The sequence below is a fragment of the Nilaparvata lugens genome, chromosome 2 (assembly GCF_014356525.2).
Source record: "Nilaparvata lugens isolate BPH chromosome 2, ASM1435652v1, whole genome shotgun sequence".
Taxonomy (NCBI): Eukaryota; Metazoa; Arthropoda; class Insecta; order Hemiptera; family Delphacidae; genus Nilaparvata; species Nilaparvata lugens.
Genome location: NC_052505.1, coordinates 93,126,054 through 93,146,901, shown reverse-complemented (window position 1 = coordinate 93,146,901; position 20,848 = coordinate 93,126,054). Strand labels below are relative to the sequence as shown.

At 34.1% G+C, this 20,848-nt stretch overlaps 1 protein-coding gene across 1 annotated transcript in view; it reads right to left on the bottom strand.

Annotated features, from left to right (window-relative positions):
- LOC111048970 (beta-1,4-N-acetylgalactosaminyltransferase bre-4-like) overlaps positions 1-17,157 on the bottom strand; it is a 133,604-nt gene extending 116,447 nt beyond the window's left edge. The window contains exon 1 of the mRNA XM_039420266.1: positions 16,914-17,157. The gene's annotated coding sequence lies outside the window, so the exon portion shown is untranslated. The remainder of the gene's footprint in view (positions 1-16,913) is intronic.
- Between the last annotated feature and the right edge of the window lie 3,691 nt (positions 17,158-20,848).

Below are 20,848 nucleotides of genomic sequence, written 5' to 3'. Positions count from 1 at the left end.
GTTTTAATAAAACGGATAGTTGCAAATTAGAATTGGACCTTGAATGACACCGAATCAAATTTAGATGGGGGCTTGAGGAAAGAATAATACTATAATTAACTGAAACTACGTTCGTGGATTATATCAATCATCAAACTTTTCATAGTCACAGCCTACCCACCGAGTCATATCTTTGCAGACTAGCATCTTTCTACTGCAGCCTAATCAACATAACCTAGACTTCGCCGCATCTCAACTAATAACGAAATATTATTAATTCACTTCAAATGAAGAAATTATTATCAACTTTAATAACAGAAGAAAATAAAACTGAAAACAACTTTAAAAATTTACCAACCTGATCAAGACATCTGCCTCATGCTACAGTCATCACAAGAACAATCGCCTGGTATCATCTGCACAACTGAAAAATAGAAACAAGAATTATAGTATCCACAGAAAATAATTATAAATTAGAAATAACATGAAGTTAGTAGTGAATAGGAGGAAAGAAAATAAACAAAGTTTATTTGAAAAAATGTGTAAATCTAACCTCGAAATACAGAATCGATAGAAAAATCTATTCAGAACCAAAGCCTGTTCGATAATTTTCTTCGTCCCACCAACCAATGTGTGCGAAATCATAGAGTCAATGTATAGAATCAAAGCAATATCGTTATTAATTATTGTAACCTATTATTTAATGTGGAATTATAAGTAAAAAACGCAACCAAAAATATATATTTATGTTAATTTGCACGAAATGCGCATGTTCTGTGTTATATGAATGTATCTATAAAAAAAAAACTCCAAAGAAAATGAAATTCTTACCTTCAAATGTGAAATTTATTACTGTTGCATCAAAAGATCATGAATTGTAATTCAAATTGATAAATATAATCTTAAAGACTTAATATTTGTAACCAACATTGATAAAAATCAAGAAAGCCATTTCAAGTGTAACCCTGTTTGTACACAACGTACTAAGCGCAAATAAGGAATTGCTCGAGTCAAACGGTAGACGATTGTCAAGTCACCGAAGTAAAATCACACTCTCACCCAATTTATGTAAAAGCCAAACCAAAGAGTCGAAACCTGTAATAACCATGAAAAAATGATGAAAGTCTATATTTGTTGCAAATACTGTTCAAATCTTAAGAAGTAATATGTGAAATTTTGTATATTTGTTATAGTTATGGGTCTGCTCATAAGCCACCCGTGAATGGAAGTTGTGGAGTTGTTTTAATGAAGGATCCAAAGAGACCTCATTAATTATTGTATTTCGATTGTATCCAATGGAAGGAACAATCAATTATTTATTTTCTCGTAGCCAAAAGTGCACGATATATTGTTTTTAGTGTTAAGTGTTGAGTTTTCGTAGAAGTAAGGAGATGAAATAGTGTATTCATCACAATATCGGATTTTTCAAATAGTCATTGTTTCGACTCGTCTCCCAATTACCTATTTAAAATATCCTGGGGGCTTTTGTGTGATGAATCTTTCAAATAGATCTCATGAAAAGAGAGAAAAATTGTGATTACCTTTTAAAATGAAAGAATTTGCTAAAGGAATAGTTAGCGACCGAGCGATAAAGCTTACTTATCAATAACTGTATATTTGATAAGAGTACCGTTCTGTACTGAATATTTTCTAGGAAAATTATTCAATAAAATTATAATTATTTTGCAAATAAAGCACAAATTATTTATGAATCGCTCACTGATTTTGAGGTTACACTTTGTTTACTATCGATCAGATGTTTTTAAAACAGTTCGAACGCAGCTGACTGATTCAAAGTATTGTCAAATGTCACGCTGGCTTCACGTAAGATATAATACCATCTCTAAAAATTAAAACTATCAATAAAGGATCAAGAATTTCAAATAAAAAAAAAATAAAATGTATGTGTTATCGTTGAAATTATTTATTATTTAAGAAATTATATTATATGTCAGGTCTTATTGTAACTAAATAGGTCATAGCATGAAATTATATTATTGATAAAATGGCAGAAATTAATTATAACAATCTCAAACCTAATAAAAATTGTACAAGAATATTAATTTATTAATGATTTAATTCAACTGAACCACATGGTAATTAAATCTCTTTGGCAAGCCTAAGCCAATCATAGTGCATAGAAATAGCACCAAGAAGGTGATCGTTTGAAAGCAACACATGTTAATCTATTATCAGACAACAACCCTGCCTTATCATTTACGCTAGCACATGTACATTGTATGAGAGGAACTATGTCTATAAGATTAAGCAGTTTTAAGAATTACATAAATTGAATTATTATTGTAATTAAAGGAATTGTATTCTACTGCTTGCCACTGACGTCATGTTTACGTCACAAGCGTTCTACCAATGGCAAATTTTTATGCAAATTATTACATCGAGATTCTGAGAAGCAAGGTCTAGCCAAGAAGCTTAGAGAAAAGACAGCACTTCCCTTTTGAAATCCTCACCGTGCAGATCTCTTTTATAGTTACCAAGACCTATTTGTGAAAATTTCTTGTTCGATTTTAAATGTTCTATTTGTGAGCCGATATTTTAGGCCAATTTATTTGTTATTTGTAAATTTCTGTTTTCATCAATCGATAAATTAGAAGTTTAAAGTAAATTATCCCTTAATTAATTCGGTGAAGGAGATATTAAATTAAAATTCCCCACGTGCTGAAACCGAAGCCTGGATTGCCGCCGATCAAACGATTTTTGATCTAAAGAAGAAAACCACGACCGCCAAGGAAATTCACGTGAGTTATAAGTTTTAAAAGGGGCCCCAATCTACGCTTCGAAAATATTTCAGTGCAGAAACATAAATTTTTCTTCGTTAAATTATTGGCCACGCCGACAAGCGCTTTAGCATTTAAGAGCCTAGAATTTATTCATATTTAATTTATAAGAATTTGTAGTTGATTAACTATCCTCCGCTGCCTGAACCACGACCCCGAGCATTTTTAAAAATATTTTATAATTCATTTTTTCACTATTTTTTCAAAACTGTTCAATTTTATCAATTGTAAAATTCTGTTGAATCACGCATGGTATCATGCAAGCACAAGAAAATTTTTAACTATTCTGTTAATGCTAAATTATTATCAACCTGTAAATCAAATTCTGAACCTGCACTGTATGATTACATATTTTATTGTAATATATTTCAGTTTTGTTAATTCGCTTTCTGAGTTCGATTATTTCTTAAGCCTGTCAATTATTGTGTCTGATACGTTCTATATCATCAAGAACCGATCGAATACGATCATTGGAATAATTGAATTAAGCTGGATATTGGAACAGGTCTAAGTGGATGTAGCGAGTGGGGTCAGATCGAGATATTTATTCTTTGTCCTTACCTGCTCATATATCAGCTTTTATCTGTTACCTACCTCGACTTAGGAGCGAACACATCAATTGTACAGCAGATGCAGCCATAGATCATATAAATTCCTACAATAGAGCTTAAAACCCGACAAGACTCTGTTCTCGAAGTATATTCTGAACGATATTTGGTCCAAATACCGTATCTTAATCCTTCAGAACTTATTAGAGACGCAGTCCCGTAAATTATCTACATCGGGATTTTTGCTCGACCTGTATGATTTTGTATGCTCATTCTTCACAGGTAATAATTTTAAGGTATCCGTCTTCAGTGTTTAGCGATCGCTACACTGCTTATAAAAATTTCATCACTATACAATTTGTCATTAGAAGAATCAAGGGTGAGCGAGCGTTTAGGCCTCCCGCGATTCCGACAATTGTATTGAATCTTGTAGTGAATCAATCAGTCTGGTGTACATTCGGCGTCCACGCACGCAATTACAAATTTTATAGCCGCTACACCATTGACTCAGTACAAGATTCTCCCTACATATGTGAAGCCATCAAATACCGCTCCACAACATTTAAACATTTAAACATTTAAACATTTAAACATTTAAACATTTAAACATTTAAACATTTAAACATTAAACATTTAAACATTTAAACATTTAAACATTTAAACATTTAAACATTTAAACATTTAAAATTTAAACATTTAAACATTAAACATTTAACATTTAAACATTTAAACATTTAAACATTTAAACATTAAACATTTAAACATTTAAACATTTAAACATTTAAACATTAAACATTTAAACATTTAAACATGTAAACATTTAAACATTAAACATTTAAACATTTAAACATTAAACATTAAACATTTAACATTTAAACATTTAACATTAAACATTAAACATTTAAACATTTAAACATTTAAAATTTAAACATTTAAAATTTAAACATTTAAACATTTAAAACATTTAAACATTTAAACATTTAAACATTTAAACATTTAAACATTTAAACATTTAAACATTTAAACATTTAAACATTTAAAATTTAAACATTTAAACATTTAAACATTAAACATTTAAACATTTAAACATTTAAACATTTAAACATTTAAACATTTAAACATTTAAACATTCAAACATTTAAACATTAAGAGAAATGCCAAACCGTCGACTTGAATCTTGGACCTCGCTTCGCTCGGTCAAAAAGATTCAATCAACTTTTATCATACACCTGACGAACTGGCAACGGCTATTGGTGGGGTAGTAAGCAGGGACTCATCTGTTCCAATTTCCATCGGACTATTCTCGTTCGGTTAACTATAATAATTCTAAGGTTATTGTTTATAAAAATTGAACTTTCTACTGCTCTACTTTCTACTTAGTCTCTCATAGTCCTTTGTTAATTATCGACCTCGTCACGGTGTCTCATGTTTTTCCATTCATTTTCAAGCTGACTGAACTCTGAACTCGACTGAACAATCAATATTGTTGTCTCGTCTTTAATATTCGCGCCTGTGATACACATTCATTCCTTTGTTCTATTCATTGTCCAAGTCTCCTGGATGTTTTTCATCGATACTTTGTCGTTTTCTCCATAGGCATCAGTGAAGGTTCCAAGGAACGTTTTAGGCTAGGCCCACACCAGTTAGTCAAGACAAGACACGTTTAGTCACAATACTTCACATTGTTGCTTATGATGCAACTCACACTGATTAGTCATTGCAATTAGACATGACTTCATAAACAGCAACTATGTGAAGTATTGTGACTGCTCATGTCTTGTCTTGACTAACTGGTGTGCGCCTAGTCTAAGTCGCGGTGAAGCTCGTTGCCACTAAACAGCTGTGCAATGATGGAAACATTCGGAGTCATTGATATGGAAGGTCGATAGCGAGCTGGATCTACATAACTATCTACCTGACCGTTCTGTTCGTACCTTAAAGTCACGTTTATACCAGAGTTGTCAACTACGGTTTCAACAAATTTCAACAAAATTGTCAATTTCTTGATAATCACAGCAATGATGGAAACATTCGGAGTCATTGATATATAGAGGATAGATAGCGAGCTGGATCTACATATCTACCTGACCATTCTGTTCGTACCTTAAAGTCACGTTTATACCAGATTTGTCAACTACGGTTTCAAAAAATTTCGGCAATTTGTTGCCAATTTCTTGATTATCACAGCAACCTTGTTCTCTACACATAAAATTGACAACTTTTCTAAAGAAAACAAGTTGTTTGTGAACAACTTTTTGTTGACAACTCTGAGGTAAAATTGGCTTTAGGTAGCACTCAAAACTTCTAATAAGTCGCCAACTTATAATAACTAGACCTACTATTTTCTTTTTTAAATATTCTGGAAAGTATTATCGTCATCAGCTAAAACTTTCCTCATAAATAATTAGGAATAAATTCAAGTTATAGTTGGATTCATATGGAGTGAATGTCAACTTGTTTTTCCCCCAACAGATAAGGTTTCGCTGACATCAAGTTGAGTCACAATACTTTTCTTCCTGATCCAAAAAGTTCCGTCTTCAGGTTGCAGATAAGTATAAAGCTGCATTCGCACACAACAGTGACAGTGAGCAGTGAAAATATGATTCCCATAAGTTCTAATTGTACTGTTTCCACGCAACCCGGTCCAGGGAGTATGAACAATACCATTAAAACTTATGAAAATTATTCTTCACTGTTGTCTGCGAATCCAGCTTCATACGGGTGAAATTACGGTCGAGTATGTATAATACCATTTGAACCTATGGAAATTATTCTTCACTATTCGTTGGTTTTGTTGTCTGCGAATCCAGCTTTATACGAGTGAAATTACGGTCGAGTGAGTATGTATAATACCATTTGAGCCTATGCAAATTATTTTTAACAATTATTATTATTATTATTTCATCCACTGATCACCTGTAAAAGGGGTATAAGGATATGTCAATTTGTCATTAATCAAACAGTAGCATGTTATCTAACCTCTAACTTCTCAAACCTCCATCTCGAGGTTTGTAAAAATCTTTGTATTCCTCCACTGAGTAGGCACATGAGTAGTAGCTCTTTTTTCAATAAAAATCTGAAAGCTTGACCTGACTTTTCTTTTATGAGAGATGGCAATAAGTTGTACATCCGGATACCTGAACTCCTTACCCCTCGCTCATACATAGTACTACGGTGTGCATCATCTCTCAAATTATTCCTGAATCTGGTCGATTCTCTGGAAGTTTTGTCTGTGAATCCAGCTTTATACGGGTGAAATTACGGCCGAGTGAGAAGACTATGAATAATACCATTTGAACACATGGGAATTATTCTTCACAATTCACTGGCACTGTTGTATGTGAATCCAGCTTCAGTCGATGGTTGAAAACTCTTGATTTTAATTGAGATAGATAGCGGGTATCGAGCTTTTCAGCGACGAGAAGAATCGTGTTACTGGATCAATAAACCCGCGCCATCTCTAGGAAAAATCAACAATATCGCAGAGATGGAGTTATCTCAATGTCTTGGACTAATCTGCAGGGTGCAGAAACGCGATCCATCAATGTCAGTATCATATAACACGTCAACAACAAACTCCAGAATGATATAGTCTGACAGGAGATGCCGCAGCACTCCTCATTATTTTCTGTATGATTAAGTTCCACAAACCATCACTGCATGTATAAATCAACTTCAACGATATTTTTAACAATCCAGTTCTCAACTGTGACAAAAAACAATTGATTGCTAATGGGTTGGAACGGCATGTGACGGATAAGAGCTGGAAAAATACGTGACGTTTGCGATTTGGAGCAGTTTTGTAAACGGGAATTGATAAAGAGTTACTGGCAGAATAGTATTGGTGCTTGAAAACTCTGCATTTGAAATGTTTTGTTAGAAAGAGTTATTGTTAAAGAATAGCTAGCATTAATAGAATTGGTACGGTGCTTGAAAAGTCTACATTTGAGATCATAATTTGTGCAATGAGGGAGAGAGTAACGCAGATTTTAATGACATCCAGTAATAATTAATCATTGCTTAACGAAAGTAATTCAAATATAAAATTGACTAATGCATATCAGACTGCTCCTGATATGGTGAAATGCTTGATGAATTTTTATTAACTCATAGAGAAATTTCCTAAAAAACGTGTAAGTTCGATTCGCAACGTATTTGCAATTAACAATGATTGCATTATTTCTATTGAATACAATTTTAGTTTGTTTTCTCCATACTATGAAAATCAAGCCCAATTGGATAACTATTAGTAATCAAGATTAATTACGTTGACTTTGAAGTACTGGGTAGAAAGTAATTGCATTATTCACAATAGCCTACAGGCATTCAGAACGTATTAATCCTATTATATTAAGCGAGCAACTTCTGTATTTTATATCTGGTTATTTATTTATATCTGGTTATTTATATTCAACGGATCTTGAAAACGGCTCTAACGATTTCCACGAAATTTGGAGCATAGTAGTTCTATGATATAAAAATTCGATTGCACTAGGTCTCATCCCTAGGAAAATCGCTGAAGGACATTAAGAGGATAATTCATCCTTGGCTGAAACAGCTGTGGATAGTAAAAAAGTGAGTGAGTGAGTGAGTATGTGAAAAATCAAACATCGCATCCCCGAAATTCATAAGATGACAGCTGTGAAATATAAACACGATCAATCTAGAGAATTGTGTTCTGTTTATCAATAAATAAAAATAACAAGCGAAGCTCGGTGCCCCGATATTGAAATATTAAACTGCAGTTTTGAAAAATCAAACTTATTTATGAATATAAAGTATGAATATAATTATTTATATTGTTAAGCATCATTGAGCCAATTACTATTGAGTAGAGCATACAATAGATCATTTAAATTCATTTCCTGGACTAATGGTTGAATTCCAATATTCTGTAAAGATATACCAATGAAAATTGTTTTCATTTCTATCATCAAAATATATTCGAATTAAAATTAATCAGGCTCACTGCATCGACTGAGCCTGATCGTCAACTTGGCAACCGCGCTTCTTTCTATGACTCTATTGGCTCTATCACTCTTATTGGCTGAACTGGTTCTCCATCTACCTCCATCTCTCCACTCCGCAAATCACTTGCGGTTTTTTAATAAAGGCAGCGAATCAATCAATCAATCAAATCCCTCCAAGTTGGAGGTTGTTATAATTCTACTACAAGCACCACTCCAATTCAACTGCTCTTCAAACAATCAGAGTTGCAGAATTTAGTACTAGCAAGCTTCAATACGTACGTAACTTATCAATTGCATTTCTAAAATAGTTCCTTTATTCCAGGTCAATCCATTTAGCCGTAGTTTGATCTAGTAAGTTTGATCTAGTATTCTAGATTCCTCCAACTAACATTCTCTACTCCAGCAAATTACAAGGGACCAATAATTGTAACATTATTACGGAGAATGAGAAGTGAACTAACATTCTTCACTCGGGCTAGTCAATCCGAATTAGCCGTAGCTTGAACTAGTGTTCTCCAACCATCAAACTACTATACAAGGGACCATTTTAACGGTGCATGAGACGCTTCATTTGAAACTCTGTAGTGAACATTTGTGCAACTCAAATACTCGACTCTCGACTCGTCTGTAGAGTTCACCTACCAACAGAGCAGAGAGTGGTGCAATCGTGCAGTTGTGGCTTGGCTACATCAGAAATGTAGTTAACGAGTTTTGTTTGTTTCATCCCTTGCAATGAGGAAAGCATCAATCAATATGCTCTCACTGAAAGGATGAAAGCTTTTTGAAAAAGCTGACCTAGCTCACATATCGATATCATTTCAGTTCAAAAATTTTTGCCCAATATTATTTTTCGATTATTAAGGATTTTTGATAATCGTATTATGAGTAACATATTAGAATTTACTTGAAATCACTTCTCTTATATGAGCTTCTTGATTCAAATAAAAACAATATAAAAACGTTAAAACCCTCTTATAAAAAACTTTAGAATATTTTAACGACTAGTTTCTACCATTGGTCATCTTGACCAAAGTCGTTAAATATTTTAAAATTTTTAATAAAAGGGTACCGTACTAAAGTTTTTATATTGTTTTTATTTGAATATACTTGTACAAAATACACATTAAAAATTCCCATTCCCTGATTTAAATATTTTTTTCCAAATCCTTGATGTTATTCAGTAGAGGAACATTGTGGTGAGGAATACCATATAGCAAGTTTTTTCTCTATTTTTTTACTTTCCTTGCCATAGGTTAGGAAAGTATTGCTTTCCGAAAAAAATTAAGGTACCCCAATTTCTAAATTTCCATACGTTTCAAGGTCCCCTGAGTCCAAAAAAGTGGTTTTTGGGTATTGGTCTGTATGTGTGGTGTGTGTGTGTGTGTGTGTGTGTGTATGTGCGTCTGTGTACACGATATCTCATCTCCCAATTAACGGAATGACTTGAAATTTGGAACTTAAGGTCCTTTCACTATAAGGATCCGACACGAACAATTTCGATCAAATGCAATTCAATATGGCGGCTAAAATGGCGAAAATGTTGACAAAAACAGGGTTTTTCGTGATTTTCTCGGAAACGGCTCCAACGATTTTTATCAAATTCATACCTAAAATAGTCATCGATAAGCTCTATCAACTGCCACAAGTCCCATATATGTAAAAATTTCAGGAGCTCCACCCCATCAATGCAGATAGATTCCCAATTATCAGGCTTCAGATACAATTGAAACAAAAAAAATCAAGTGGAGTAGATTGAGCATGAAAATCTCTACAATTAATGTTCAGTAACATTTTCACCTAAAATTGAAAATAAGCTTTAAATTCGAGAAAATATGATTATTCAATTGCAAATTATTGTTGATTCTATTAAGTCATTCACTATGAAGAGATAGCAGACCTCATGTGTGTCTCCAGCGTTATTGCCCTGTCACCAGCTGGCTCAAATCTTTGAATAGTAGACTTGAGATGCGCGGGAACACTAGCGTCAGGTGATCAATTTTCATAACGGCAAGGAAAGTTGTGTGAGTGCACCACACCAGATTTTTATTTTTGCAAAAAAGTTCATCATTAGATAGATGATCATAAGAGAAAAGATTGGATACCTTGTGCTATTACTCACAGTAGCGTAAGGTACCTATTTTGTACGTTAGACCGATTACCTTAGAACACTTCGAATCAAAGTTCTATCATTTATAGCTCTCAGAATTTTCAGAATTTCTTCATTGTTCTGAATATTTCTATAAAATTACAAAAAGGGCAGAATTTTATGATATTAGTTCTCAAAATCATTTTGAACATTTTGATAATGTTCTTATTGTATAAATGAATAATAATTGTTGATTCGTGGATAGAATAAGAACTTCCATTGATCAATTTTATTATAATTCATTTATTTCTATTGGGCTACTTGATAGTTCATTATACAGTATTATAGAATCACTGTTAGCCTTGTATTTCCTTTGATGACACTATGAACATCGAAGACATAAAATGGTACTATTTATTATTTATTTAGCGTATGACAGATACACAACAAATGTATAGCTCATGAGTCTCAAATGCCTAGATATACACTGTATATTTCCACATTCTTTGAGATGTTGTGTAGTTTTTGGTCAGGAGAACCATAAGTTTGTCTGACCGCCATTATTTGCTACTCCATTTAGCGTTTACTTTTACTTTTACTTTTACATTTCGTCCATTTACTTTTTTTAGCGTTAACCAATGTGCAGCATGGAGGCGAACTACACTATATAACTAGAAGTTCTGTGAACAGTAGACCTCACGCAGTATTCTCATCCACAAGTACCTGGATTGGAACTATAGACCTTATGGAAATACAGCAATAGACTGGCTTCTCAACACATCTGTGTAATCACTTGTCAGCTGATTTATGATGAATAATTCTATAGTCTGATTTTTTACTCTGATATTTGCGTTTGAAGGAAGTTCCTTTTTCCTTTTATATTTTCATTCAAATGCAAAATTTCCAAAATCCTTGTATATACGTCGACGCGCAATTAAAAAATCTGGTGTGGTACACTCACACAACTTTCCTTGCTCATTGAACTGGGAGCCTCATTCTTAAACGACAATAATTTAGAGAAATAACATAATGAAGATTGGCGGCAACATAATTATTTGAACTACGATCAGACTACTGTATATGTGTGTATATAATAAATTGTTTTCAGAGTACTTTTTCCTTTGTGTAAATTGTGAAATCCGATGATTTTTTAAAAATCGTCAAAACAGCTGTTCTACAAATGAAATGTCTCGACTATGTGTTATTTTTATAGACTGCTCTACCTACCTACCTCATGCACGAGAAGGAGGTTACAAAGTCAATTTCTCAAGGATGGAGTGAACCCCCCATTAGTTTCCCAAAAAGGAGACTCATGCCAGTTGATGGAGCTGACAAATAACTATACAGAGTATGAATTTGAAATAAATCAGTGAAGTAATTTTTGAGAAAATCGTGAAAAACATGGTTTTTCAGTAATTATCCGCCATTTTTCTCGAGAATATTACGCAGCTCCTGCAATTTTCCTAGAAATGAGACTCATGTCAGTTGATAGGGCTTATAGATAGCTATCCATGGTATAAATTTGAAGAAAATCGTTAGAGCCGTTTTCGAGAAAAACGTGAAAAACAAGGTTTTTTAGTAATTATCCGCCATTTTTCTCGATAATATTACGCAGCTCCTGCAATTTTCCCAGAAATGAGACTCATGTCAGTTGATAGGGCTTATAAATAGCTATCCATGGTATAAATTTAAAGAAAATCGTTAGAGCCGTTTTTGAGAAAATCGTGAAAAACATGGTTTTTAGTAATTATCCGCCATTTTTTCCGCCATCTTGAATTGAATTTTATTGAATTTTTATTGTCTGGTCCTCATTGTATAAGGACCTTAAGTTTAAAATTTCAAGTCAATCGGTTAATTAGGAATGGAGTTATCGTGTTCACAGACATACACACATACACACATACACACAAACACACATACACACACACACACATACACACACACACACACACACGCACAGACCAACACCCAAAAATCATGTTTTTGGACTCAGGGGACCTTGAAACGTATAGAAAACTTGAAATTGGGGTACCTTAATTTTTTTTGGAAAGCAATACTTTCCTTACCTATGGTAGTAGGGCAAGGAAAGTAAAAAGAAACATACCTGTCAAATTTCATGAAAATCTATTACCGCGTTTCGCCGTAAATGCGCAACATATAAACATTTAATCATTTAAACATTCAAACATTCAAACATTCAAACATTCAAACATTCAAACATTCAAACATTCAAACATTCAAACATTCAAACATTCAAACATTCAAACATTTAAACATTAAGAGAAATGCCAAACCATCGACTTGAATCTTGGACCTCACTTCGCTCGGTCAATAAATATGGTACTATATAATAATTATAATACAGCAATTATCATTCATTTTCTACTGATTAAATCTCGCTCTTCAACATCTGAATACATTGACTTCAAACTCCCAGAAAGTCGAAGGAACTTCAAGTAGCATGCTTGTTTGTGAAGTGTAAGATCTATTTTCGCGCGTATTTTCTGTGACGTTTTAGCGAAACTTATCCGAAGTTTGCTTCTTATTTAGAAGTTCTCATTAAAGTTGTCAGCTGCAATACTCGATCGGACGTTCGGAAATTGGATTAGAGCTGCGCGTTCAGTGACGTAAGAAGTTGTTGGAGTTTCAAAAGAGTGGTCCTAGTTGGAGGCAGAAAGGTCTATACAAACATCATGGGGACTTTGGTATAATTCAGAGTGACATGGATAAACGTTGAACTCATGCTTATCATTATATTGTTTAAGATTTGATGTTAGGATAGTTTATGACGTTCCAAGACTATGATGTGCTTGGATGTACTTATAGTTGGTGATGGTAGATACTGATTCAGGCTTGATATGAAAGTTATTTTTTCGTGACATATTATAGATGTACCATTACGTTGTGGATGTATTAGGCTAGGGCCACACGAGCGCACAAAGTGCGTCCGTTGCATCTTACTTTTTGACGTCCGTTTTAGAAATAGGCTACATAGAAGTGAATTGGTGACAACACGAGGTACGTGCGTACCAATTAACGTAAGTCGTAACGGACGGTGATTTTTGAACTGCGCAGAAATGCTACAACGCACGTCGAGACATGCAAAAGTAATTGCTTCGTCTGGTTCAATTTCGTAAAGCCAACTGACGTTGACGCACCACACTCAACGCTCGTGTGGTGTCATTGGCGACGGCCGCAAAAAGTAAGTTGCAACGGACGCAATATGTGCACTCGTGTGGCCCTAGCCTTATTCTAAAACCGTTTGGAATTCTTTGAACTCATGTGAATTTCAAGCTGAAGAAGTTGTTGGAGACGAAAAATGATATGGTCCTTCATAGCTCAATTAATTCATTATAATTATGTCACAGGCTGAACAACAGCAAGCATTAAGCTAGTTACATACACATCGATTTTTGGTCGTACGATATTTTACCGTCCTTATAAATTCTATTAGATTGAACAGATGATTTCAAACATATGATGTTTGCCAAGTTCCGTTTAATCTGATAGAATTCATAGTGACGGCAAAATATCGTACGACCAAAAATCGATGTGTGTGTGTAACTAGCCTTACAATAGTCATGTCACGGAATAAGCATACCAATAAGCATAGTGCTTCTTTCCTCTGTGGTCATGTGCATTTCAAAACATAATTATATCATTCAAATTAATAAAAACAATATAAAAACCTTGTAGTACCCTTTATTATTAAAAACTTAACATATTTTAACGACTAGTTTCGACCATAGGTCAATTTCGAGTTAAAATGTAGAAAAACATTTTAATACATTTCAACTTGAAAATGACCTATGGACATTAAACTGAGTTTGTGTGCCAAATTTTTTATCCATGTGGTTCCAAAAAAGTTGGAAAACATAACAAATGTAAATTATTAATTTGATTATATGGAAGGAAATGTTGTGATATTTTTCCATAATTGAAAGAATAAGTTAACATTAGAAATCTAAATACCCTTTTAAAATTATCCTGATAATGGCATTATATAGCCGAAACATGTCGTGATTGATCAATTTTAAAAAGGATACTACTATTAATACAAATCTCAATTTGCGTCCTTCCAGAAAGAGATTTGAAAACATAAGAATGGATCTCAATGTTTGCAGAAGACAATACTTTTACATAGCAAATAAATTGATTTACAACATTCCAGATTACCTCATTGAACATATCAATGGTAGATCCGATAAATTGTTCAAAAGAAGATCTATTGAATGGATAATAACCACTAGAATAGAGGATAAAATTTTTGATTAAATCATATTATCTTTCTCTATCAAGGTATGTTTTGCTGGCACTCTTACATCTCTTTCTTTTTCTTTCTCTTTCCCTTTCTCCTTCTTCTCACTTCTTCATCTCTTTCATATAATATTATGATATTGAATTTATTATTTTTTGTTAATGTAATGTTGGCAACTCTCACCTGCGCACAGGATTTTCCTTGCAGGTGATTGGTTTCTTGTATTTTTGCTGTTCAAGAGAAATTTTTGAATGTATTGGTTTTGGAAGAAACAATAAAGTTTTTGAATTTGAATTTATAATTTTTATTATATTTAAGAGCAACCCTGAAGAAAAAACGAATTTGAAAGAATAAGACTTTGATGTTGTCAATACCACCAAATTTGTTCAAAATCAATTCAAATTACAGAAGGTACTATTCCTTCAGCAATAACAATCAACATCAGTTCAGTTGAAAATGTGGCAGGCTTTGCCATGAAACCTGGTTAAATTGATTTTAAACAAATATATTGTGGTATTGACATCAACGTCTTATTATTCCAAAATAAAAATTACTCTTTGAACCTTGTTCATTTTCGAAGTTATTCAGAGAACAGAAATACTCCTTCACACACTCAGTTGAGCCTTTGAACCAAACTCACACATCCTTGAGCAATTCCTTCTCGATAATTGAAGGAACACATGAACATGCAAAGAAATACTGCATAGCATCTTCCACAAGTATGGTTCAAAGCTATCTATTCCATCAAACATCTCCCAAGTGTGAGTACATGAAAGTTCAAATTTAGAAACTAAAGTAAGACATTACCTTAGTATTGTAATAAGATACTTAGTACCTTAGTATTCGAGATCTACACCTCTTGCCGAGTTACAAACACAGGAGAACTTGAAGGGCTAAGTTTTAAAGTCCCAACATTGCCTTTGTACCAAATTGAAACTTCGCTGCCCAGATCGTTCTCAAAAAAATGAAGAAATCACTAGAAATGGATGTAATAATGATAATATTCGTATAGATTTTATTGGTGGAGAGTACAGCCCGACTGAATATTAGGCTAGTAAAAGATGTCAGTGTAACTCACGACTTTTATATAACAGCCGATACTTACAGTTTATTGTTCCCAACCTATAACTCGGGAGTAAAATATGTCACATTCCCTCTATCTAAAAACTTTTGGTAAAGGATACCTTACGTACCGTACAATCAACATAGGTATTTGATTTTGTAGCCTACATTTGTAGTTTATTACAAGAACATCATCTTCGACATTCTCCTACCTGGTGATTTTTGTATTATTTCTATGTATTAGTGTCCCAATATATAGTGTCTCAATCACATTCAGTGAATTATTTAAATCAACCAATAGCTTTGAAATCAATTCAATTGTTGTGAATAGAAAAATCTAATCAACAAGATAGATCTATAAAAAAATAAAATTTAACTGTTAAATAAAACTGTTATGATTGTGAAGAGAATTTCATCTCCGAGATTCACTGCAAACTATGTCTACATCCCTTATAAATAACATATGTATTATGTTATTATGATACAATAAAAATGATATTGTATCTATCAATGTGTAAATAGATAAATAAATAAATAAACTATCGTTGTTAACCATCAAGATTGTATTAAACCATTAAGCTGCGTTTACAGTTTACACCAAAGTTAATAACAAAATGTTTATTTTTCTGTCCTTATAGATTCTATTGAACGGAACTTGAGACAAACACATATGTTCATCATGTGTATGATAAGTTTTGTTCAATCTAATAGAATCCATAAGGAGAAAGAAATAAACATTTTGTTAATAGCTTGAACTTTATAGATTCTATTGGATAGAACAAAACTTATCATACACGTGATGAACATATGTGTTAGTCAAGTTCAGTTCAATCTCATAGAATCTACAAGGATTAAGTTAATAACATTTTGTTAATAACTTTGGTGTAAACGCAGCTTAATGGTTTAAAACCCGACGAGACATATTTATGTTCAACATTATAAACCCTATATGTACTTTTATTCGTTAGTTTGTCTATTTGTTGTTATTTGTGTATTTTACTGAACTGGGCCTGAAAAAAGCATAGGCATATATAATTATATAATGTTTTAAAATTGTTAAAGGAAACAAAATCAGACGACTACGAACTTTCAGATAAAACTCTTCTAAAAACAATGGAAACATTTATGTGAAGTTCACATTTATCATGGAAAATACTCAGTTAAGGCAGGTTGAATATGTCAGACTTGTAATTTTCTCGACAGAATACTCACCCAAAAAAATGCGCTCGCGCTTAGTAAAGAGGAGACAAGTGCTCCGCTTCACCAAGACTGGACATCTGCTTCGGTTGACAGAGCTGTAATATACGATGAAAGTACAAAGTGTTTGTAGAGTGCTATTTTGTGGCGGAAAAAAGACGTCGGCGACGTGAAAGAGGCTGATGTCAAAGAGCGGTCGGCGGAAAGGCGCTTGAGTTGATGATACGTGCACGGGAACTGCCAGAAGCGGAATGCTGGAAAACGCGCGACGCTCTGGCGTCTCTCTTCTGCCTCTCATCACACAACAAACCGGCGTCGGCGTCTCCCCCCCTCCCCCCAACGCACCACAAAACCCGCTCCCCACTCTCAACAACAACCCTTATCCTTAAACGGCTAAGTGCCACTTCCTACGGTGGCGTTTTCTACTAACACATTAAGCGTGGCGTTTCCTACGAACATAAATTCAATCGTGGTGTATCCTACGAACAAGAATTCAACCGTGGCGTTTCCTATTTTATTCTTTATTATTATTATTTGATTCACACAACAAGTTCATCATAAAAAATTATAGGGAGAGAATTATTATTTATTATATAATTAATAATATAGAATTTAATAATTATTAAAAATAAAAATTATGTAGTGGATAGAGTGCTTGCTTAGCAGCATAGGGATCCCGGCTTCAAACCCTCTCATAGCCAAACGTTTTTTAACCAGATCACTCCCGTGTTATCGGATGGGCACGTTAAACTGTCAGTCCCGGCTGAAGTATGACAGTCGTAAGGCCCATTGACGGCTTAAATTATATATTCAGGCGGTGGGACCTTCCCGCAAGGGACTCCCCACCAACAAAAGCCATACGAATTTACTTTTTTATAAGGAGAGAAAAAATAAGGTAACCTTGTGCTATTCCTCTCCCACATTTAGATGAGGTTACACATAGTCCGGAAAAGGTTAAAAGTCTTGTAGTTGTTCATTTCACAAAACTTTCTGTTCTTAATTATCTCCACAAAGTAGATTTTTTTAATTTAGATGCTTCAAAACCAAACATTGAAGACAAATTTGACATTATTATCACTATAATAATGTTTATCTTATATATATTTTTGGACGAAAATTGAACTTGAACGTTTTACAGTAGAAACATAACTTATTTTTTGGACATTTTATTAATTTATCAAAATTTGGGAATGGAATAGATTTGGGCCAAGCCTGTTGTTCCTTTCTAATCATATTTATATGATTTGTGATTCTGTCCACGAATAAATAAATAAAATAAAAATAAGTAATAGGAAACAATCACATATTGAAGAAATCATTTTGAATGACCAAAAAAAACAAAATTAATTCTAAAAGCACAGCAAACCTACTATATCTATCGTGTAAATCAATTTTCCTACAAAATCGATTTACTAAATTGTGTTTAATCGTGGCATTTCCTTCTATACGAAAAACTGCTACCTGCAGCAATAGAGAAAATATAGAGCAATAAATAAAAAATATTCAAGTAGGAGTACATTCATAATATAATAATATTAATGTTAGCTTCCTGTTAAGAGTAGAGTTGGAAATTAATTTTCTAAATCGAGCTTTGGTGAGACTGATATTCTATTATTATGGACTTCCCAACTTCAATAGGTTCTATACTTGCATATTTAGTAATTAGCCGTCGTGAACGTTTCAAAATGGACAGGATGCTCTAAAAATAATACTCATGGACTTCCCAGCCGCATCTCCCGCTCCTACCCTTAGATGCAGAATCATAGCAGATAAGTAACATCTTTACAGATGCAATATTAGACAAATAGCAATAACATATACTTCAAGACACGAGAGTGGAGAAAAGATTGCATACGAATAACTCACTCTGTACTGTAGCGAAACGTCTCATATTATAGCACAACACTTCTTAGGTCAACCTCTATCCATAGCCCGAATATTAATCAAATCTGAATGACTTGCATTTTTCATTAAATACATGGATTTTTGAAAAATTGTCAAAAGTTAAAATCGCTCAAACTCAGAAATGATAGTACTTGACGAGAGGAACAATAATATGTCATCACTTTGGCGGAATGCACTCCTATTCTTCAGTTATAAGCATTTGAAGATGAGTGATTTTTTCTGATCTGAGAGTGCAGGAATTTTTTTATTTTTGACTGAAAGCAGTGAGGTCTATGTTTTAACTCGGTTTTTCTTTCATAATGCGCCTCCAACCCGCTCCGCCCTCGTTCCTCCATCGCTTGTAAATTACCAGCCTTCAGCATACAATTTGGTACACAATGCATTCCATGCAACCGCTCTTCTACCTTCAAAATTCCTTGTAGGCCAAAATACGATCTTCCGAATACTTTTGCCAATTGGAAAAATAATTTCGATTATTTCTGAGAAACTTTCTCGCTTTCACCACCTACTTATCTTTTGAAACAAAAAGTTCCTAGCATGTCGAAAATTTCATGTTTTCTGCTCGAAATGTCTCGACATTTACGAACATAATCATTAATTAAAAAATAACTATAAGTCGGATAAAAATAATCCAGACTTCAATAGAAAGGAGACATTCTCCCCGTTAATTTAATATGAAATTATTACGCATTACGACGCCCCATGATTCTGAGAGAAGTGATATTCAAAAGAAAATCAAATCTTCGCGATGTTTCCAATTTTGTCATAAAAGTTGAATTTCCTTTTAATCCTTCAACCCTGAAGCTTTTTTAGTACTACTAGGATATCGGGGATCATTTTCTACATTCAATTCTGACGTTGAATTGGAAATTTGAGAAAGTTGCAATTTTACACGATTTGGCAACCCTGTAATTTCTTCGGATGGAGGGTCAAGTCTAACTTATTTTACACAAACTATAGAATGGTCTAGAGATCTTCGTTGTGTAGGAGCCATGATCCACTCTCATTTGACCACGGGGCAGAGTTATTGTATGTCCGTGTAGTGTGAGAGTGTGTCGCTTCGCTTTTTCTTCTTCTAATCAGCTGTTATTTTCTATTTTCCAGGCCATCTCAACCCCCCCCCCCCCGCGGCACTCCTCCTCACCCATCCTTGTGGCAGCATGCTCGCTTTGAGTGTGTCATCCCATCTCTCTTCATGCCTTTTAAATCTGATACGATAGCTTCCGGTCGGTCGGTGGAAAAACAATATTCTACAGCGGCGGCCAACACCTAACAACATTTCAGCCAATCTTTTTTCACCGATAATAAAATTGGTGTCGTCTCTCTGTGTTGCTGAGAATAAAGCTGTGTGTAATAGATTTTCAATCTCTTCTGGGGATTTTGTCGGAAACTGTTTTACCTGCCGCAAAAACGTTGTCAGATAATAATATATAAGAGCGAGGTGAGTGTTGAGTTTCTGCATGTTAATAACAAAGGCAGATCTTTGAATATTCTAGGAGCTTTAGAAATAACAAGAGTAATTAAGAAAAATTCCCAATCGTAGTTTAAATGACCAGATTAATTTCAACCAATACAACACTACGAATTTAGTTTTAAGGTTCGAACCCACTAGAACGTATCATACCATGACCGTGCCCGTACCGACACATGCAAAAAAATATTCTTTGCATCATTTGATATGTAATACACCCATTAGACCGTTCCGTCACCGGCCAAGCACGGAGCGTGCCATGCACGTCCAGGTCAACATTTGTCGGCCAGTATATTTTGTCTGTGTCGGAACGCTCCTTGCATGGCACGTGACGCCTGCAAACCCCGTTGTAACCGCGCATGCACCGCGTTGGTTACCAGTTCACCGCTACATTCTCTTGCTAACTGACGCGTTCCCAACAACTTCTGACCGGGCATCATACGCGTATCATACGCGTACCATACGCGTAATGTACTGGCATAGAACGCTGTTGATCCGTTGTAGTGGGCATAGTTGTTATTTTACGTGCCTGGCATGGTCTGACACGGTCCGTGTCTGGTACGTTCTAGTGGGT